The following is a 24,484-nucleotide window of genomic DNA, read 5'->3' on the forward strand; positions in this document are numbered from 1 at the left end:
CACCACTGATCAGGGTCGACAGTTCGAATCCTCCCTTTTCACCATCCTCTGTAATATCTGCAGTATTAAAAAAAATACACACTATGACCTATCACCCACAAAGCAATGGGTTGGTGGAGAGATGGCACCGCACCCTCAAGACGGCCCTTCGATGCCACGACTGCCTCTGGTCGGAAGCTCTCCCGTGGGTACTACTTGGTCTACGCTCGACCTATAAACCTGACCTACAGGGGACTGTATCTGAATTTCTTTTCCACGAGAATCCAGTCCTACTGGGGGAACTTATTCTTCCCCAGGTTAGCGCAGATCTTGCCTTCTCTCCATATTTCATTAGCCGTATGCGCACACATTTTTAACAAATGCGTTTGCACCCGCACATCAGTCACTCACCGCGTGAGACTTATTTTCCCACCGCACTCTCCGACTGCTCCCACGTCATGCTGCGTGATGATGCGGTTAGGCAGCCTCATCAACCTCCTTATCTTGGCCCCTACAAGGTTCTGTAGTGGGGGAGCATGACTTTTGATATCATGATTAAAGACTGCACACAGACAGTTTTTCTGCATCACCTGAAACTGGCTTTCTTTGACCCTGATGGTCTCACATCTCCCCTGTTGGACTCTGCAGACGGTCCATCCTTGATTGAGAATGAAGACGTGCTCCCATCAACCTCACTGCACACCTCTTCCACCGAAGACTATTAGCTACCGTTCACTGGTATCCTGACCTCGCCTCCTGTTTCACCCTGCGCAGGTTTCATGCCCTCACCTCCAACGTCGGAGACACACGCACCTACTATCAGTTTGTCCTGAAGCGTGCTGCTGCATCGAGTGAACGACATTTCTATAGTGACGTTCAATGACCGAGTGCTGATTCTTTTGACAGATACCGAGGTCCCACCATCGGACGGTCCCTTACACGTCAACATTGCACACAACCTCACACTCCCTCGCAAGTGAGACCAAGTGTCTCTACGTGCTTTCGTTTCTACGGATGGTTTGATCCACTTAAGGGCCACACATGCCTCCACCACACCATCGACCGCCCTGCCCGCTTACTTCCAGGCCGGCCGCCATCTCATCCAGCCACGGTGGCTGACTGACTGCGAAATGGACCTGCCTCTTGCCACTGCGACTGCACAACCCAACTCGTTCTAGAACTGAAGTACCCGTGGTTCGCCTGCCTACATGCACGACATGCCTTCACCCTTGGACATCTGTAGTACTCCATACTGTGGGGGGGGGGGGGGGGGGGTGTCTGTGTGGCATTGATAGTTCGCATCGACCGCGAAACTTAATATCTGTGAACTCTAAGTACACTGTCGAGCCTCCATCTTAACTTTACTTTAGCTAGTTCTTTGTTATACTTCATTCTGTAAGGACACAGTGTCAAGTATAAATATATACGAGCTATCAATATAATAGAAGGAAACATTCCACGTGGGAAAAATTATATATAAAAACAAAGATGAGGTGACTTACCGAACGAAAGCGCTGGCAGGTCGATAGACACACAAACAAACACAAACATACACACAAAATTCAAGCTTTCGCAACAAACTGTTGCCTCATCAGGAAAGAGGGAAGGAGGGGGGAAGACGAAAGAAAGTGGGTTTTAAGGGAGAGGGTAAGGAGTCATTCCAATCCCGGGAGCGGAAAGACTTACCTTAGGGGCAAAAAAGGACAGGTATACACTCGCACACACGCACATATCCATCCACACATACAGACACAAGCAGACATATTTAAAGACACCCACACCATCATCACTGGGAAATACACCACTAGACCATCTCCTTAAGAGTTCTGCACTCTTCAATGAACTTTGGTCTCTGACGTCAAACTACTCCTCGCTGCACACCACAAATGACATCACTAGACACAAAAACATGGACCTCCTGCAGCACATCATGTACACTGCCACCACACTGAGTGAAGCCAAGCAAAATCTCACTGCCCTACAACGTCCACAACAGCTCCGTCATTTATCCACCACCCAGAGGATGCCAGCACATTATGGGATCCTCTCCTCAAGGACTCTGAAGAGATTAGTGAAGTGTTGTGTCTCTCTGTAGTGGTGATTTTGGAAGTGTACTCCACCTAGTAATTCCTCTCTCAATGCTCTGTGCTCTCAGCCCTAATGCGCTCCCCACTGATAGGCCGTACTACCTTTGCACCATTCACAATGGTACTGTCAGCCCACCCATCTGACGGAGATATTGACGCTCCCCCCCCCCCCCCCCCCCCTCACAAAATGAGAGCAGCTAAGGCTGCTGTGGACGAACTATTAAAAGTGGGGATCATTTGCATATCAGACAGTGTTTGGGCATCACCCAAAAAAACTAGTTTTAAAAAATATACCGATCGTAGCAGCTTTGCAGTGACCAAGGAGTGCTCAGTGCTCAAACTATCATAGACAGTTATCCCATTCCCAACCTATAGGACTTCTTACACATATTAGCAGGGGCCACAATTTTCAGTGTAGTGGACACACTGGAGACAGTGGTCGCTACACCTTCCATGCTCTTCAAGTTTTTGTACATATCTTACTGATGTAAAAATGCCACACAGATGTGGCAATGTTTCATCGACAGTGCCTTGTTCAGTTAACCATTTTGTTATGCCTATTTAGATGATATCATTATATTCTTGCCCTCAGCAAAAAGCATGATTTGCATCTACAACAAGTTCACAACAGATTAGCCATTCATCGGATTGTCATTTATGAAAACAAACTTCAGTTACGACAAACTCATGTGACATTCATTGGCCACCCCATAAATGCTTCAGGTATCTGCCCAACACAAGAAAGATTGATCAGATATTACTCTTGCCACCACCCACTAATTATGGAGACTTATACAGATTTTTAGATGTCGTTAACTTCTTCAAAAAACACATCTCACATGCAGCTGATACTCCCCTTCCCTTGAGTGGACAAAATCCGTGCAAACCACCTTTGATAAGACCAAGGACAAATTACTGAATGTGACTACACTGGCTCATCTGTCTCCCAATGCACACCTTATCATAACATTAGATGCTTTTGACCGTGCTCTTGGTGCTGCAAAAGATAGCCAGTACCCATCATCCTCTGCAGTTTTTCTTACGTAAACTCTCAAATACGCAGCATAAGTGGTTGACCTTTCACCAAGAACTCCTCACCATCTATGAATCTTTGTGTTACTTCCAAGACGATATAGAGGGCAGACCTCTAACAATTAACATGGACCGCCACCCTTTGGCCAATGTGATATGCAACCCGTCTGAGGATTCTGCTGCAGAAAATTTTGACATCTTGACTTCATCTCACAGTTCACGACCGACATGCGGTACACTAAGATAATGTGGTCGCAGACCATCTGTTGTGCATTGCCTCTATTTCTGCCTGGTATCAATTATGACGAAATCACTGAGCTGCAAGATTCAGACCAGGATTCACAAAACCTGCTTCATGACCCAGATACAGGCCTCAAACTAGAACAGCATGCCTTCCCCATCTCCACCAAACCAGTTTGGTGTGATGTATCCTGCAATCGGGTTACACCTGTCACACTGGAACCTTTCTGCAAACTGGTTTTTGATTCAGTCCACAATCTAGCACACCCTGGTATGTGACCATCTGTACTTTTAGTCATGGAATGCACATGTGAAAAGACTGCGTCACATGGACTGTAGCACGTGTCCGCTGCCAGCAGAGTAAAACAGTCTGACACTCTCAGCCCCCCCCCCCCAATTCCCAAGGGGAGGTTACAACATGTGCATATTGATATAATTGGATCCCTTCCTGACTCAGGGGGATATTGTTACATTATCTCAATGACTGAACGAGTCATGTAGTGGGTTGAAGCAAAACACCTACTGCTGACATATCCACTGAGATTGTCACCAAAGTCTTTGTTAAAACCTGGATTTCATGCTTCAGCTGTCCTGTGTCGCACACCTGGGACCAGGTAGACAATCTGAACCCTCATCATTCAGTGAGCTGTGCCATCTTTGTGGCTGCCACTGATTCCATACCACTGTTATCATCCACAGTCAAATGGACTAGTAAAAATACGACACCAGATGTTAAAAGTGGTGCTAATGTGCCATTTAAATCACGGATGAGGCCCTTCACTGGGTCACGCTTGGGGTAAGCATTGCCCATAAAGAAGAGCTTGACACCTCCTTTGTAGAAATCCTCTATTGTGCGACACTGTCACTTGCCACTGATTTCATCATGCAGGCCTTGTATCCCGCTGATCGCAACCTGTTGGATCTCATCACCTGCATACAAAACTCACATGTAACCCTTCCATCCCACCATTCAATGCCACGGGTCTTCGTACATAAAGACTTTCCCATCTTATTACATGTATTGCCATGCACTGAAGCAATTCATCCAACACTACATATGCCGTATACTGACATTCATGAAGTGATAGCACATGGCACAAACACATTAGATATTATGATTGCGAGCAGAAGATTGACAGTGTCTGTCAATAGACTGAAGCCTTCTTGGACCACCATAGACCCACCTCATCAGCTACCCTCCAGCTCTGCATCTACTTCACTCTCTTCTACCCTCTTCATGTAGTGGGTGAACATTCCAGGCTTCCTCCCCCAAGGACATATCTGTGATGCTCACTGACAACAATCCTGCTGTCTCCACACATTATGCAGACAGGAAATCTGGAGCCAGCACGATTTCACATTGCTACCTCCACATCTTTCCTATAACCTCTGACATTTTTGTTGATATCCCATATAACTACCGAGGGGTCTCTCGTCATCACTGCATCAGCCCTACACCGCAGCTGTTATGGAAACAGCAGATAATGGTGCCCTATCACCCAACACTCCATCCATGCTGGCCAATGCGGCCGCCAGTGCCAGGACCCTTGCCGAAGCTGTCACACTGGCCCCAGTTACTTTACGTTACAGACATGCTCTCCATCCACCTGCCAATCTCTAGGACTACAAGGCCTCTGGCATCACTGCAGCTGCAGCACTAGCACACCCTAACACCACTACTTCTCCACCTTCCACTGCTTCCCCTCCTTGTGTGCTCCACACTACAGGGAGTGGAGAGGGGGAGGAGGGGTAGGGGGGCACCATGTGTATCACTGCCCTAAGCTGCAGTCAGCAGTAATGTCTTTGTCTCTGATTTCAGTTCACTCTGTGCCTCTGACTTGTTTGTCATGGTGTACTGTCTGCTCTGCTAATTAAGCATGAAACTGTCAAATCAGTAACAGTCTATATTACTCCATATATCCACCTATTAGTACCACTCTTCCTACACAGGAAGACCCACCTCTTTGGTAGGCCTTGTATATCATAATTACTCAGCTTCTGCAACAGGATGTCATGATCAATTACATAAAAAGCTCTAATAAGGTCAAGGAATATGATAGAAATGCATTGCTTATTGTCTACTGCAGTTAAAATTTAACCTAGGAAGGTAAAAATAGCTGACCATGTTGATCTTCCAGTTCTGCAGAATCGGAGTTGCAAATCACTTACTATCATTCCTTCATTTAGGAAGGCTCTTAATCTCCTAAGAAACAGTTTTCAAGAATTTTGTCAAATCCTTGCAATACTGATATAGATAGGCCTATAGTTTGCAGCCTCACAAATGTCTCCTTTCTTCTACAATGATGCTACTTTTGATATTTTCAGATTTGTTGCAGTATACTACTCATGAATTATGTGCTGAAAATATCTTTTAATGGTTCTATGATAAATACTCCACTTGCTTTGATGATTGCATCTGGGATTTCACCAGAATCTGCTGTATATTTGTTGGGTAATCTTTTTATAATCATAAATAATTCCTCAGGTGTTGTAGGAGAATTGAGCTCTTGAATAAACATTTGTATCCAAATATAGTGAATTGCTATTTGTTCATGAGTTGTAGTGTTTGGTATTCAGGTGTTTTGCTATATTTGAAGAGTTACTGTTAAATTTATTGCTGTGGGGTCAGTTATTTTATATAGCACCTGTTTCTTTTTGGACAATATCCTAAGTTGCTTTAGTTTCATTCCTGCAGTTTTCTATTTCAGTTTCAGTTTTCTATTTGTTTGTCAATTACAATTTTCTTTGCTTATGATACAACTTTTTAAGTATTTACAATGTAGAAAAAGATAGATTGCTACTTACCATAAAGAAGACATGTTAAGTTGCAGACAATTAAAAGACACTTAACTAAAGCTTTTGGCCACAGCCTCCATCAGCAAAAGAGAAACACACACCATTCATACACACAAGCAAGCACACCTCGTGCACACATGGCCACCAACTTGGGCCAGAGATGCAGGAGTGGTAATTGACAATAGGCAAAAGTTTTTAAAAAAAATTGTGCAGCTGTGAAAAGATTGATGCATGAAGCATACAACAACTATCATTGTCATACCAAAGTGAAAGATCTGTCTAGGAACCCAGGAAAATGCTCCTCCTATGAAAATTGATAAACAGCTCTAAGGCTTCCATCCAGCCACTCATTGACCCGTCTGATGTGGCAGCAGAAGATAACAAAGGAAAGCCACAGTTTTAAATTTTATACTCACAAAGGAGAATCATACAAAAATACCAACATCTGAGCATCACAGAGACTCCTGTATGGAGGACATAGTAATAAGCATCCATAGCATAGAGAAACAACTGAAAGAATTGAAAGCAAATAACTTGCCATGTCTGGGTGGAGTCCCAAGTCAGTTTTACAAAGAATAGTGTATGACATTGGCCCATTACTTATTACATAGCTTGCTTTTATCACAAATTTCTCACTCAGTAAGAAGCCCCAAGGGACTGGGACAAAAGTAAAAATGACTCGTGTTTTAGCTTTGCCTTCTGCTCAGAATTTAAGGTTATAGCTTCACTAACATTACAGTTTTAAAAGCTCCTCAAAACTTTGATCACACAAATAATCTAAAATTATTTCATCAGAAAGGTGTTGCTATTTCCCTAATATTGCTGCACTCTTTTACAGTTTACAATAAACAGATATATCTAGAGAGTAATATTATTCCTAGATTCAGTAATTATCACACTTTTCCCACCCAAGTCAAATTTTGCGTTTATTTTTACTGGCCAGTTCATAGGAGGGAGGAAATTTTCTGACAATTATGGAATCATTAAACATGCATTTTCAAATGTTATATTTTCATTCAAATATGAACTGTGCTTGATTCTTTACCATTCTGATATGTCTTCCTGTATCCCCTTTTATTTTCACTCCATTACTAGTAATTCAACAAAATACTTTCCATTCATAATTTTTTCCCTAAATTTATCTGTTATTCCTCAGATAAGGCATCCTGACATGTGAGGTATTTCCCTTCCTAGCCATCTATTTTGACTTTTATATACGGGCAGCCTGGCTTGTCCCTTTGAGCTTTTCCCTATGAATTTTCAAATAATAAATCATTTTCAACTTCTTTGAAATTCAATCCTTCCATTATCTTTTTCATAAAGTTCCTCCCTATCAGTTCTCAAGAGATTAACAACCATGTGAGACCCTTCATTATTTTCAAACAGGGGTGAACAGAAAACAATCTAGTACCTGTTGCCCATTCTTTACTTAATTCACTTTTCTGTTTCTTCCACCAATTTGGAGAAGAGGCCTTTCTGACTTTAGCAAGCATTTCCCAGAACTTTTCATTACTGTTATTCCTGTAACCAATCATCATTAATCTTTAAAAAATTTCACTTTTCCCCTCTAAGTTGATGCATAAGTTTACCTGATCCAAGTTTTCACTATATCCTTTTCCCAATCCTCCAATGACATGGCTGACATGCACTGGCAGCCAACTACTGTTTTTCTGATACATCCCCATTAACAACCTTGTTCTCCACTATCTATCAAAAACCTCACTATCACTTAACCTCCTTACCACGTCTACATTTATTTCAATATTAACTTCATCTCCAACTTATAGAATTCAACATTAAGTTCTTCACCACCAATAAAATTATCATCATTATTTTTATCATAACTACTCTCTGCATCTCTATTCTCGACTTGTTCCCTCCTTAGCATCATATCAACAGGTTCTTGCAGCACATGCTGACATTCATCAAACCATTTTCCTTCTCTTCAAATGATTTCTCCAATTCTGAACTATTATGCTCATTCCAGAATAAGATTTTCACTCTTCAAAGGCATGTACACTGATATGAAACTTCCTGACAGACTAAAACTGTGTGCCGCACCAAGACTCGAACTTGGCAGCTTTGTCTTTCACTGCAAGAGTTCTGCCAATTGAGCTTCCCATACATCACTCATAACCATCTGCCCCTGGTAACTGAATGGTCAGCGCAACAGAATGTCATACCTAACGGCCCGGGTTCCATTCCTGGCTGGGTTGGAGACTTTCTCCGCTCAGGGACTGGGTGTTGTGTTGTTCTTATCATCATCATTTCATCCCCATAGACACGCAAGTCGCAGAAGTGGCATCAACTCAAAAGACTTGCACCAGGTGAACGGTCTACCTGACAGGAGGCTGTAGCCACATAGCATTTACATTTTACACATAACCCATCCTCACAGCTTTGTTTTCATCATTACCGCAAAAGGTAAAGGTCCTGAGTTCAAGTCTCAGTCTGGTACACAGTTTTAATCTGCCTGGGAGTTTCATATCAGTGCACACTCTGTTGCAGAGTGAAAATCTCGTTCCGGAAACATCTTCCAAACCATGGCTAAGCCATGTCTCTGCAATAGCCTGCCTTCCAGGAGTGCTAGTCTTGCAAAGTTTGTGGAAGAGCTTCTGTGAAGATCAGAAGGTAGGAGATAGGTACTGGTGGAAGTAAAGCTGTGAGGATGAGTTGTGAGTCATGCTTGGGTAGCTCAGTTTGTAGACACTTGCCCATGAAAGGCAAAGCTCACAGGCATAGAGTCTCTCTCTGGCTCAGTCTTTATCAGCCAGGAAGTTCTATTATGGTCATTACTTTCTTTCCTCATTAATGTTTTTCATTTCACTCTCTGTCAAATTATAAAATTAAGAGAAAGTCTTAATATCCATCTCTAGATCTCTTACATTTTTATGATCACATTTATTTTTAAAATAATCATTACTGTATAGTGGGGATGCTGAGTGGCAGATAGGCACAACATAAAGTCTCTCACAATTAAACCTTTTGGGCATTAAGGCCTTTGTTAACAACAGACAAACATATGCACACGCACACACACACACACACACACACACACACACACACACACATGCAAATGCAACTCACACATGACTACAGTCTCTGGCAACTGGGGAAGAAGTTGTTGAGCTCCTGGAGAAATGTGGACAGGGTGTCCTCACCCTCGATCCAGATTGCAAAGATGTCATCAATGAATGTGATCTAGATAATGGGTTAGGATTCTGAGTGCACAGGAAGGATTCCTCTAGATGCCTCCTAAATAGGTTGGCAGGGACCCATAGCTGTACCTCAGATTTGTTTGTAGGTAATGTCTTCAGAGAAGAAGTAATTGTAGGTGAGGATGTAGTTGGTCATGGCAACTAGGAAGGAGGTTGTTGGTTTGAAATTTTTTGAGCGTTGGGAAAGGTACGGTGCAATAGCGGTAAGGCCATGGGCATTAGGAAGTGATGAGCAGGGCACTGTGTGGTAAAGGGACAGGAACTGTGGAGAGTAGGTGGAGGAAGTGGTTGATATCTTTTACGTACGAGGTTAGGTTCCAAATAATAGGTTGAAGGTGTCAGTCTACGAGAGTGGAGATTCTCTCAGTGGGTCATCCTGGGTGGTTGGGTTTATGGACTTTAGGAAGCATGTAGAAGGTAGGAGTGGGGAGTGGTAGGGGTGAGCAGAGAGATGGACTCTGGGGAAAGGTTCTGGGATGGGCCTAAGGGTTTGAGGAGTGACTAGAGATCCTGCTGAATCTCTGGAATGGGGCCACTGTAGCAAGGTTTGTAGGTGGATGTATCTGATGGCTGGCAGAGTCCTTCTGCTAGGTAACCATTGCGGTTCAAAGCAACAGTGATGGAACTTTTGTCTGCAATTAGGATTATAAGGTCATGATCAGTTTTTATATGGTGAACTGTGGTTCTTTCTGCAGATTTAAGGTTAGTTAGGAAGTTGAGGTATTTCGAGAATGATAGTAAGGCAAGGTCCAAGGTTAATAAATACTGGGAATTTAACAGGTGGTGATTTGGGGGACAGTAGTGGTGAATCACAGTTGGATGGAGAAGTGAACTAAGTTAGGCAGGTTTGGATATTGGTCTTTGGTTAAGTTTGATTGGCAGGGTTGGTGGCAAAAATGTGTTCCCACTGTAGGTACTGTGCAAAGAAGAGAAGGTCTTTAGCAAGTCCTGTACGATTGAATTTGACAGTGGAGCAAAAGGTAAAAGTTGAGGCCTTTGGAAAGGTCTGATATTTATGTGGGGCTAAGGTTTCTGGAGTAAATGTTCATGACATTGTTTTGGGTCTGTTTAGGTTCTGGATTCTAAGTGGTGATGGGTGGGAGTTTTTGGGGAGGGGGGATACATGTAGTAGGTCTGTGAGACAGGGATTGTCAGCTATGAGGAGATGTGGAGAAGGTTTGGCGGTTGTTGTAGAGGTCGTGGACAGTGGCACTCCAAGACAGGAGTAGGAAGTGAGCAGGATGGAGAGCTTTTTGCATTGGCTTTGTGCATGTTGCTCTAGTTCCTGGAGGGCAAGAGTTTAAATGTGTGTTATGAGTCCAGGATTTGGGATTGCATAGCAGGAGAAATTTGTAGATGGAGAGAAGGTACTGAAAGGAGATATGGGCTTGGTTGATATGGTTTTGCAGGACTGTGTTGGTGAGGGCTAAGGATTGGCAGAATCTGAACAGATGGAGGTCATTATGGAAGGAGGGGTGACAGCCGGAGTTGAGTAAATTGATGGTAAGGCCATTTGGCTGATTCCTTGAGTCAACCAACTATGCAGGAACAGTATGTGGGACTGGGTTCTGAATACAGATAAGGAGATGAGGAAACTTTTCTGTACTGACACAGATGGAAGGAGCAAGGATCCATGGTGGTGGGAAAAATGTGAGAAATTACGTAAATAACGTAGAATTATGTCCGAAAAAATTCGTAAAAATAGACGCAAATACTTGGGAATAATCATGTGAAGGATGAAACAGATATAAAAGGGAGAAATAATATGAAATCCAAGGGAGTCAACAATTGCGAAAGGCGAAAACTCACTATTGCTATTGCTACCACTTTACTTTCATCGACATCCTCCAAAACTTCCACCCACCACCACACAGAAACCAGAACCTAAACAGACCATAACCTTTCCTCCAGAAGCCTTAGCCCCACAGAAATATCAGTCCTTTCCAAAGGCCTCACCTTTTACCCCACTCCCAAATTCAGTCATACAAGACTTCTCTCCTTCTCCCAGTCCCTACAGTAGAAACACTTTTTCGCCACCAACCCTACCAATCAGACTCAACCAGAGACTGATGCTGAACCCTGCATGACCCACTTCATTTCTCCATTCAACCATGATCCACCCCCACTGCCATCCAAATCACCCACTGTTAACTTTGCAGAATTTGTTAACCGTGAGCCTTGCCTCATTATCATTCCCCAAATCCTTCAATGTGCTAACTAATCTTACATCCACAGAAAGAAACACAATTCACCACCTAAACACTGATCCTGACCTCATAATCCTATCTGTTGACAAAGGCTTCACCACTTTCAATTTGAACCACAAGGATTAACCAGCAGAAGGACTCTGACAGCTGTCAGATACATCCACCAACAAACATTGCCACAGTGACCCCATTCCAGAAATCCTGCAGGATCTCCGGTCACTCCTCAAATCCTTAGGCCCATCCCAGAAACTGTCCCCAGAATCCACCTCTCTGCTCACCCCTACCACTCCCCACACTCCTACTTTCTACATGCTTCCTAAGGATGTCTTGTTGTGGCCAGTTATTGTACCCCCACTGAGAGAATCTCTGCTCTGGTAGACCAACACCTTCAACCTATTACCACGAACCTACCTTCCTATGTAAAAGATACCAACCATTTCCTCCACTGACTCTGCACCCATTCCATACCAAGAAGTCCCTTCCATACAACCTAACCACCTGTGGTGATTGCACCTGCAGTCCCTCTTAAAATATACTGAGGGTCTCACTGGAGCCTTCACAGACCAAAATTATCCTATCAACCTTGTACAAAAATAAATCGCCCATGCCTTATCTTTCCAGTCAGCCAACACCTCACAAAGTCTCACCTTCTGACCAGAGAGGAGCATTCCCCTCATAACTCAGTACCATCCAGGATTGGAGCAACTGAATTACATTCTCCTGCAGGGTTTCGACTACCTCTCGTTGTGCCCTGGAATGAGAAATATCCTGCCCACTATCCTTCCCAACCCTCCCACAGTAGTATTGTGCTGTCCACTGAACCTACACAATATACTCATCCATCCCTACACAATCCCTGCTCCGAACCAATTACCTCATGGGTCATACCCCTGTAACAGACCTAGATGCAAGACCTGTCCCATACATCCTCCCACCACCGCCTACTCCAGTCCGGTCACAAACATAATCTATTCCATCAAAGGCAAGACTACCTGTGAAACCAGTCATGTGATCTGCAACCTAAGCAGCAACCACTGTGCTGCATTCTATGTAGGCATGACAACCAACAAGCTATCTGTCTGCATGAATGACTACTGACAAACTGTGGACAAGAAACAAGTCGACCACCCGGTTGCTGAGCAGGCTGCCAAACATGACATCCTTCATTTCAATGACTGCTTCACAGTCTGGTCCATATGGATCCTTCCCACCAACACCAGCTTTTCTGAATTGCACAGGTGGGAATTTTACCTGCAATATATCCTACATTCCCGTAACCGTCCTGGCCTCAACCTCCGTTAGTCATTATCCTCACAATCCAGCCTCCCTTTTCCCATTCCATCACTATACAGTCCTCATTCCACCATCGCACCCAATCTTTTTACTTTTTTACTTTTCTGCTGCCATCCCTCCCCACCTCTCCCCTGTCCTTGATCTAACCTCCCAGCTGCCCATAGCTGCTCTACCCAATCTCCAGCTCATGTCTGCATACTCCTCAGGAGCACTGCTCTAACTGCCACCCCTACCCTACTGTCCCTCCTCCTCCCTGCCTCAGCCTCCTCCTTACAACCACCCCCATCATGCACTGCTGCTGCTGTTTGCAGTGTGGCTACAGTTGCCTGAGACTGCAGTCACACGTGTGTGAGTTGCGTTTGCATGAGTGTGTGAGTCTGTCATCTATTTTTGATGAAGGCCTTGTGGCCTGAACGCTTTATGTGTGACAGTCTTTTTGTTATGCCTATCTGTGACTCAGCATCTCTGCTATAAGGTGAGTGACAACTTTTCTTTTTATAATATTGTTACATTCCATCCTTGTTTTTCCATTTGAATTTTTCAAAACTTTTTCTCAAATTCTAACTTATTCATATGGCTTGTTGACTGGTTGTTCTGTTCCAGTTGCTGTTATTGAACTTCCCTCTTTTATTCCAGTTAAAATTAGGCATTAACTCTAGACCCTCGCTGAGGCAATTGTAAGTTTTCCTGTTTATTTTCTCTATTATTTTGTGTGGCAGTTTGATACATCAATCCATGTGATCTCTCTTTATGATGATCTTTGAACTCACTTGCTGTCTAGTTTTGTTCTGTGTTGTTACATTTTGTGATCACAAAATAAATAAAGTATATCATTGTAGTAAAGTGGTGTTAATGTTATTATTTCACCATAATATCATTACTCTCCACACTGGTGACCCTGTGTTATATGTTTTCTATGAATACAGTGATTCGGACAATTTCTGCAATCAGAATACCACAGGACAATGTGGCGTACAATATCAATAACTGTTGTGATGTAGCAACCAGCACTGCTCACCAGTTCTACACCTAGACATATGTCCTCTGCTTCAATTTGCCACCATTGTGCTTCAAATCATGTGAAAACAGGAATCTTTGACCAATTTATGTTGGCATCATCACAACATGCTCAACAACATGCACAGACATGGACATCACAGCAATTCCCTTATTCCCTGTGAACATTTTCGAGGACAACTTACACTTTATGGCTCTCTGTCAACAGGTTTCTGTGTGCTCGATAATGCTGCTGTGTCACAAAATCCATTTGTTGCCCTTTCTAATTCTAAATACAAATGACACCATCAGCTCTGCACCATGGTGCCATATTTCCAGCAGATTCACATAAACTCATCGAATTCGATGATAAACCACAAGTGTTAAGTTCAGTGCAGCAGCAACGGTGCTTGAACAGTGATGTTTTATTAATGAACAATGTGACTTTCACCACCGCACTGTCTGGTGCTCCTAGATTGAATGTTCCCAGTGCACCAGAACTAGTAAACAAACGTCTGCATTGTACTGTGATGTGTGTATCAAATCTATTGGTGGCCACAGCTGTTCATACCACACCAGTCACCCCTGCAACTACATCTGCCATGTCGAGTTGTATGTACAAGCATCAAGAGCAGTGTACATTCGAGCATCCAGATATTCTGCAGGCCACCATAACATCATCTGTGTTCACTGCTCCACTCCTGCCAGTTCTTTCAGGATCTCTACCACAACTGCTTCCACTTAACAACATGGATTGCTCTTGTGGACAGCATCCTCAACATCCATGGAGTCTTATCCAATGAAGTGCAGTCGTATGTTTGATTGCATCTCTGTACAAGCACACAGATTTGACGTCTGGTCTCATCCTTGTGGCACCAACAAGGGACTGCTATGAACATGCAAAATCTATTATTCTTGAGTGCTCATTGAGAACTCCACAAGAAGCAATCAATCACATACTGCACAGTGTATTGCTCGGTGAGCTCACACCATCACAGTTGTGGCGAAAGATCAGAGCATTGACCGATTCCTCCTACCTGTCTGAAAATACTGGAAACTCTCCAGTTGAAACTTTTATCATAGGCCACCGAACCATTAGAGATGCACCTACGGCTCGCAGACAATACCTAAAAAATCATCAGACATTGAAAACACATTGCAATACAGAGTTCTTTGGTGACAGTTAGAAAGACTGCACACATCTCAGTATGTACTTTCACGCTGGGCTGTGTGAGGTCACTCCAGTCAACAACATCAGTCGAGGTGCTGCCTGGTGGCCACAGCAATAAACCAGCTGCCCCCTCCATACCTCCTCACCCATGCCCCCTCACTGCCTCACCCAGTTCCAGCACTGCAACTACAGATGTCACACACACTCTGCAACTGTACCCTGTATACCCGCTGTGTTGGCTCAGAAGTGTCACCAGCCATATGCCTTGCAACCAAACTTCTGTCACAGGTTGAGTTAGGTGCATCATCTGTGGGTATTCTACAGGGCGCCTGCAGCAACACCAATCTCCACACAATAAACAACTATCTCCGGGCAGACGGTATGTACATGACCACATCATCAACATGTTCTTCCTGGTCGACACTGAAGCAGATACCAGAGTCATACCTCCAGTGTTGTCAACTTCACCACCGATACCTTCCACCATGACATTGTGAGCAGCAAACAATTCATCAGTCACCATCTATGGCTCCACACACCTTCACCTCAAACTTAAACTGAAATTTTGTTTTGATTGGGCATTCAGTGGCCGATATTGATGAGCCAGTGTTGAGCAATTGATTTTCTATGACACTATGGCCTCTCTCCAGATTTATCATCAGAAACATTGCTCCATCACTCTTTTGACACATGCATCAGGGGCTCCTTTGTCACAACACCCACACATTCAAGAGCAACAACGGCTGCCCCTTTGCACCAGTTGGCTGGACTCACTTCTCTCCCTTTGGACCTGGTTGGTTCACTGTGCATGCTACTCAGCAAAGGACTTGACACTGCAGCCCTATGCAGCCAACACATCACTGCAGGTACTGATCAAAAACACTTCTGTGGACCAGGGATGCGCGCAAATTACCACACAGCTCTGTCAACGGTTACTACCACTACAACACTCGCCTCTGTTCTGGTCTTGCTCTCTACAGACAACGTTCAATGTGAACTGTCTTCTTGCTCCACGTCGGCAGACTATGCTTGCTCTGCAGCTGTCAAACCAATTAGCTACGCAGCCACTATGATTGACGCCATCCCGTATGCTCACGTAGAACCCGAAACCCTCGCACCACCTCACCCACTGCCGATGCAGACCACACCCCTCACACCGTGCTGATACTGCATACAACAACTGGCCCACACTCTACACCTGCAGTTGCTGACACAGTACCTGATGGCAGAGAATCTTCACTACCTTCACCACCTATTCTACAGATCACTTCTCAGCTTCATGATGCTGTGTGTGATGTTGTTCCCTGCTCTGGATTGCCTTCTGCTCATGTAGGCCCAGTGAGGTTCTCCATGAAAGTTATTATGAACGGTACATGTTATAGGCTACATACTATGGAAGAACCCCCTGTCCATGCAAAAGCATGCCACTAATGGCTAAGACTTCACCCCGCAAAAGAATGCATTCAGGACCTTTTAAAACTAGAAATCGTACGTCCTCCGAATGGTAATTGGACATCAGCTATTCATCTCATTCTCAAAAAGGACTCACCCTGCAGACTTTGAGGAGTCTACTGCAGACTCAATGCCCACACCATTTTAGACAACTAACCACCCCCCAGTCAAGATTTTACATTGCAATTACATGGTGATCGGCATTTTACCAGGACTGACTGTCGTAAGGCAAATCATCAGATTCCAGTGCACAAAGATGACATTCCTAAGACAGCCGTTATAATCTCCTTTGGCCTGACTGAATATTGCTGTATGCCTTTCGGACTTAAAAAATGCAGCTCCAACATGACAACAGTCTGTAGACTCATTATTTCACCAGTTCCCATATCGTTATGCTTATCTTGATGTCATTTTAATTTTCTCTCCCTCTGCTAATGAACATGAGCAACATCTTACTCAAGTACTGCACATACTCTCATATAATGGCATGGAGGCAAGCAAAGACAAATCCCAGCTGCATCAGCCAGAAGTTACATTCCTGGGCAACACTGTGAACTCTGAAGGCATATGCCCCATGTCTGAACGTGTTGCTCACATTACAAGCATACCACCACCTGTCACTTTTGTGGCCTGCACCGCTTCTTGGGCATGATCAGTTTTTTCAGGCGCCACGTCCCTCATGCCGCCTCTCTGCAGCCATCTGTAACTGGCGCCTTGCAAGGCAAGCATACCTCGATTGACTGCAAGGTTACACATACCCAGCACATGACTCACATCTTCAGTGACCTAAAAGTGGACCTAGCTAATGCAGTCGCACTAGCCCATCCCAGTGCTGATGCACCTATCTCATTCACTACAGGTGCTACTGACACCACGATCAGAGCCGTGCAGCAACAACACATTCACACAGACTATCAGTTACCATGTTTCTTTTCAAAAAAACTATCATGACAGGGAGCGACTGATCATTTATGAAGCCGTACGCTATTTCTGAGAGGATACTGAGGCATGTGACATCACACCCTTTCCCTGGCTTCACACAATGGATTCTTTGTGATAGTTCAACTAATATACCACGATCACTCATACCCCTTCCCCTTCAATAGGCCATATTCTCTTCGTTGCACAGCCTAGCTCATCTGAGCATCAAAGCGACAGTACGCCTAGTAACAACATTTCATTTGGCCACACATCAAGAAAGACTGTCATGAGTGGGCAGGAGCCTGTGTATCTTGCCAACAAGCCAAAGTTGGTTGACATGCACATTCCCATCTGGGACACTGCGAAATACCAAATGGACACTTCAAACGGGTTCATATGGACCTTGTCAGCTCCCTAACCCCCTTCTAATGGCTAATTTGTGATCAACACAATCAAATGCCTTAGTTAAACAAAAAAATATGCCAATCATTAGAAGCCTTTTGTTTAATCCATCCAGTACCTCACAGAGAAAAGTGAATATAGCATTTTCAGTTGTTAAATGACTTCTAAAGCCGAACTGTACATTTGATAGCAAATCGCGTGATATAAAATGATCAATTATCCTTACATAGACAGCCTTTTCAATAACTTTAGCAAACACTGGTGGCATAGAAATAGGCCTAAAATTATCTGCATTATCCCTTTCTCCCTTTTTATAAAGTGGCTTTACTACTGAGTACTTTAATCATTCAGGAAACCAATCATTCTTAAAGGAAAAATTACAAATATGGCTAAATACAGGGCTGACATGTGCAGCACAGTACTTAAATATTCGGCTAGACACTCCATCATAACCATGAGAGTCCATAGTCTTCAGTTATTTAATTATTGACTCAATCTTCCTCTTGTCTGTATCACAGAGGAATATTTCAGACATCAATCTCGGAAAGGCATTTGCCAAGAAAGTTATATGACACCCTCTAGAAGCTAAATTTTTATTTAATTCTCCAGCAATGCTCAGAGAATGATTGTTAAATACTGTACATATATCTGACTTATCAGTAAGAGAAATATTTTTACTGTGAACTGAATTTATATTGTTGACCTTTTGCTGCTGACCAGACATTTCCTTCACAACTGAGCATATGGTTTTAATTTTATCCTGTGAATTAGCTATTCTATTTGCATACCACATACTCTTTGCCTTCCTAATAACATTTTAATCACTTTACAATACTGTTTGTAATGGGCTACTGTAGCTTGATTCTGACTACTTCTAACATTTTGATATAATTCTCGCTTTGTTCTACACAATATCCTTATCCCACTAGTCAGCCATCCGGGCTGCCTATTATTGTTAGTGCCCCATTTAGCATGTTCCAATGGAAAGCAACTCTCAAAGAGCATGAAAAATGTGTTGAGAAAAGCATTATATTTATCATCTATCTTATTGGCACTATAAACATCCTGCCCCTCTTGTTCCTTGACGAGGTTTAAAAAACTCTCTATTGCTGTTGGATTAACTTCCCTACATAGTTTGTAATTAAATATGACATTTGTTTGAGTACTGAAGCCTTTTAGTGTTAAAATTTGTGCATCATGGTCTGAAAGGCCATTCATTCTTTTACTGACAGAATGCCCATCTAGTAATAAAGCACTGCATGGTTTACACAAATAAATAACAATCTACAAAATTACAACAACTATACTTCTGTGTGTCAGTGTATCAATTGTCTTATACACTAAACAAACAAAAAATCACCCAAATGCTTAGAATTTACATATAATTACAACAAGCTTTGTATCAGTCAAGATTCATGTAACTGTCACATTCACTTTCCATAGAAGTAGATAAACTCTATTTATGTAAATGTCAGTGTGAATCATATGAACACTTATTTTACACTATGTATTTGTTTCATACATTGTAAGTATATTGCTTTATAATTTAGTTAATTATTTTTACTTAGACATTAAAATGTATTATAATATGATACCATTTTTCTTGTTGTCTACTTCAAATATATACATCATTTTATCAGTCTCTATACACACAAATAATTTGAAGTTTATGACATGTTATATCCACATTTTTCACTGGCACTATGTGCCCTGTAGTGTCGTTTGTGCATATGAGTTTCTCCCACTTTTCAACTTTTTGTTTTTTAAGAAGTCCTTTTCTTGCAGTTATAAATATTATTCGTCATATATTACTCTGAAGTAACTTTTGTCATGAATATGTTCCTTCCTTAACAGTGTACCTTTATGTTACATGTTAGTATTTTAACATATCTGAAAGCTACAAGATATATTTTAGATACTTGACAAAGACAATAATTTTATGCATACCTAGAAATAAGACATCAGAAATTTTGAAATATTTTTCAATCTTTTCTACATTAATATATGCGTCAATTTATTTATTTTTCATTCATTTCAACTATTCTTTCATGCCTGGTTGCTGTTAGTCATGTTCCTGGTTCATATTTTCTAAGATCTTTAATATTCTGTATTTCTAATGTTTGTCTTGATATAAGGAACTCTAAGTAGTATGTGCTGAAACAATTTACTACTATAAATATACTGTTATACATGAACATCTACTTAGTTACCTCATGGCTGGTCGCACTTGATTTTTCATGGCCCTTAACTAAAAGTAAGTCAACAATGTTAAATTCTGTGCTCTTTAACTTTCCATCATGCCTATGAATCCTGACTTCTGCTTGCTTGCTTATCTTACTTAGTTTTAAGTATCTCTTTCTTTTCATGAATGGTACTTTCTGTATGGTGAGGGAACACTATTAATTCCTGTATGGAACATTTAAATTTCCTTTCTTGCAAAATCTCTTCAGAAGAGAATCCTGTGCTCTCCTGTATGAAAGCATTCATAATGTTTTGAAATTATGAAACATATTTGCCCCATGATTGGTGTTTGTCATGACAATATGCACGTCATAGCCTTCCTATTTCACACCATTTACTGGCATAAATATTACACCAGAATTATTTTTGATTAATTAAAAAAATACATTTGATACAGCACTTACTTGCTCTCCTGCATCCAGTTGAACAAATAACTGCTTCCTGTAGATCACTGTAGGAATTATGGTCTTCTTTCTGGTGTCCAACTTTCTATTCTCATTATGTTCCCATATAAAATCCTTTTCTACTCCAAGGTCTTTCAGTGACATCCATCCAACTTTCACTGCTTGACCCTTGTCTGGAGGTTTGTTTCTCCTCCTTTCCTCTCTTCTACTTCTTTCATTTCCTTTTCTCTCTGTTAAATGTTATCATTTTCTCCAATTTTTGGTTTGTCATCTTTAACTTCTATCTGTACTGGGTCTTCGTGAGTAGTGGTAACAACTGTAAATGCATCCTTTAGTAAGCATATTTCACTTTCATTCTCACTAGCTTTAATTTGTATTCTGGTGTGATAACATAAGATCTTCTGTGAATCTATATGCCTCTTTCTTGAACTCACTTTCCTCTATAATGAAACCATCAGAATCATCCACTACATAATCGTCACCCAACCACATGGTTATTATACCTTCCTGCATCTTATCAACATGTATTTTGGGGTAAAGTTGTCACTCCATCATTAGATACTTCATCTTTTTCACTGTTGTCTGTTTTATTATACGTATCTCATTCAGGGAATACAAATTCATCATCAATGATACTAATTAGATTATCCCCATTTATGTAACATTCTATCTTTACTTCATCATCATCAAAAGCAACATGGCTTTCCACTAATCTCATGTTTGCGATTGGGTTCATTTACTTGAAAAGTTACCATTTTAATTGGATTGAGTCTTTCTACATAATGCAAGAGTAGGATTCTTTCATCTAAATCGCCTTTGCCAAGCATTGTTGTGCTACGCACCTTTACCTCCTTGCTTTGATTTAACATCAGCAGAACCTCCTTTCAGGTCATTAGCATCTTGATTTTCCCATGCTCGAAACACATCACACATTTAACTGAGTTTCTCCACAAATACCACCTCCTTCTGTTCTACTTCATCCACTTGTCAGCATTGTCATATGAAATGATAACCTGTGTTTCTGTTGGTACTTCTGATCTATCTCACACAGACCCCTAACTTCAATCTGCCAATTGCCATTTGATTTAAATTTCGATTGGTAGATCTTTCTTTGAAATGGTCCTGGTGTGACCAGTTCTGTGCTTACATCCAATGTTTTCAGAACTACAGTATTCCAATGACAGTTCCTCTTTGAAAACCATTTTCCATTCTAACAATGCTTTGTCGTCCGCCCCAGTAGCTGAGTGGTCAGCGTGACGGATTGCCGTCCTCTGGGCCCGGGTTCGATTCCCGGCTGGGTCGGAGATTTTCTCCGCTCAGGGACTGGGTGTTGTGTTGTGTTCATCATCATTTCATCCCCATCCGGCGTGCAGGTCGCCCAATGTGGCGCCGAATGTAATAAGACCTGCGGTATGGCGGCCGGACCTGCCCCGCGAGGGGCCTCCCGGCCATTGACGCCAAACGCTCATTTCATTTCAATGCTTTGTCCTCCTGCCCCTAACTTCATCTAGAAAATACATATGTTTTCTGTCATCTCTGGCCAACAACATTCATTTGCACCCACCAGGCCCTCAACCTGTGCAGAAACTAGTTTTCCTGATGATTGTGTGTTCCATAATATGGAAGCTAACTAGCCCATGGTTGCCTCTACCTCTGCCTTAATTTGTGGTCCATTCTGGCCACACCTGTCATGCACATTCACTTGCCTGAAACTTCATTGTTCATGAGTTTCATGCCAATGATCTTTGTTCTCTATCTTCTTCAAAATATTTTTCAAACATCATACGGCTACTCACAATGTAATGTTTTGAATCATCTGCACTTTTTTCTCAGTATCCTCATACAATCTTAGATATAGACTTTCTATCTTTCAGGTATTTAAGTTTCCAAAGCAATGAACCAAAAGTATTTTCATGCAATTCTTTTCATTATTGTCAGGCATTCATGTGATGACAAATTCATACCACCAATTGTATTTGGGTAGACAAGAAATCTTCCAAAAAATTGTCTTTAAATTCTGCAGTTTAGTGGTGTGTAGATTAAAACTCCACCTTCTTGTATTACCTGCTTGGGCACATCAATCATTACATTGATTTGCTGCTTATTACATGGCTACCTGGTTATAAAAGGGTGTAAAATACTTGATACACGGCCTGTATACAGAGTAATAACAACTTTATCAGTGCATGTATGTGCAGAACATCCACACATGACAAAGGCACAATGCACACTAAACAGCGAGAGAGAGACATCACAGTTGCTCTCACTAGTCACCAATGTTGCTGTTCCTATAAATTCATCTCATTCAGTAGTAAACAAACTGATTCACAGTTCTTTATAAAATCTGAAGCATGCCATCCCCCTTGTCTCTTCAACAGATCATATTTCTCTTCTTTCTTCCATTATTCAGATTTATGTATGACTAATGGAATACTGTATTCTGTGACTGTTGATGCAATGAATCTGTTTCATTGTGGATTTCAGTGGTGGCATTTCATAACTTTTCTTGCAGTATGTAAGAACCTACAATATTCTGAACAGTCAAAACTGTCTTCCTCAATGCTGAAATCTCTGGACTTTTTCTGCAGAAATTTCAGTTTTTAATACCAGAACTAATGTCTGTATCTTTCCACCTACCACAGACTCGACACTCTTTTTCATCTGCTGTATTTTGGAATCAAATCTAGCCTTGGTATCAGTAGCCTGTGTTTGAATATCTGATATATCCTTGTCACAGAAGTCATAGGTTTACTAAGCTCTGTCATTCTCTCACTTTCTTCTCTCAATTTATGTATGTTCATCTCCAACTTGCCAACCAATTTCTTATTATTCTCTTTTAAATAATTAGTAAAATTAGCTTCCTATTTCTTATTATTGGTTTTCAATTCTTTAAGATTAGTCACCATTTTCTTGTTGGTCTCTTCTAACTGCATTGTGAAATGTATATGTAGTATACCTAATTACTGTTCAGCATTTTTATATTCCCTGTCATGGTACTCATGCAGTCACTTACATTTCTTCACATTTGCCTTATTTCAGTCTCGAAAGGTTGTTGTACCTCTACCACACTCTGACCTAGTACCTCATTTTCTTGATTCCATTTTGGACAATATATTGCACTTTTGTGTTATGGGGCTTTCTTATGAACTTCTCTATGAAAACCATTACCTTGTCTTCTTGGATAATCATGGAACTCACTGTTTAAAGAAGAAAACTGGGGGTGAGATCTCAAAGAGAGATACTTTCATTGACGTAAAGAGATGGAAGAGTCTTAAGCAGGAATGTGGACAATTGCTGCTTACAAGTTAGTGGTGCAGTGGGCCGGTCTTATTGCCACACCTTTGTACTGTGCTCAGAGTGTAGGACATGGTGATGGTAACTGACAGAAAACATGTCCACACAATGGCATATTTATTTGTGGCAAAGAAATACACAACCAATTAAAAATATCTTGTAATGGCAAAAGTCTGTAATTAATAGCGAAATCGGTAATCTTAAACAGGAAATGATAGGCGTTCAGGCGAAAATTGCGAGCACATATACTCGTTTTGATTCCGAAATTAGCAGAATCGAGAAAATTGTAGGAGAAGCAGTTGCTCCGATCATCGAGAATAAGGTGACGGAACAAATTCAATTAGTGAAAAAAGAGGATCAACAGAATGTGGAAACTGTAAAGGCTTTAGTGTCCGAAGTAGATACTAAAGTGAGGAAGCAGGCTAATACCTGCGAAGAGAAAAGGAGGGAAGTGGAAATGCTTGCTACAACCACTTGCCAAGTAATTACGAGAGTGTCGGAATTAGAAAAGAAACTTGATGAAAAACAGAGCTATGTGCCAATCTGTACACATAGTTCAGAATTGTTGACAAAAGAGGAGCGGTTCGACCCCTTGAAAAAAGGCGGTATACACGTGACGGATTTCATTAAAAATTGTGAAAGAGTTTTACCCAGATCATGGACCAATGAGAGAAAAATTAATGCGGTTATTGACGTGTTGGCTGGTGATGCCAAGTGTTGGGGCTTAAACCTCAACATCACGAACCTGACT

This window comes from Schistocerca americana, chromosome 7, assembly GCF_021461395.2.
Source record: "Schistocerca americana isolate TAMUIC-IGC-003095 chromosome 7, iqSchAmer2.1, whole genome shotgun sequence".
Classification (NCBI taxonomy): domain Eukaryota; kingdom Metazoa; phylum Arthropoda; class Insecta; order Orthoptera; family Acrididae; genus Schistocerca; species Schistocerca americana.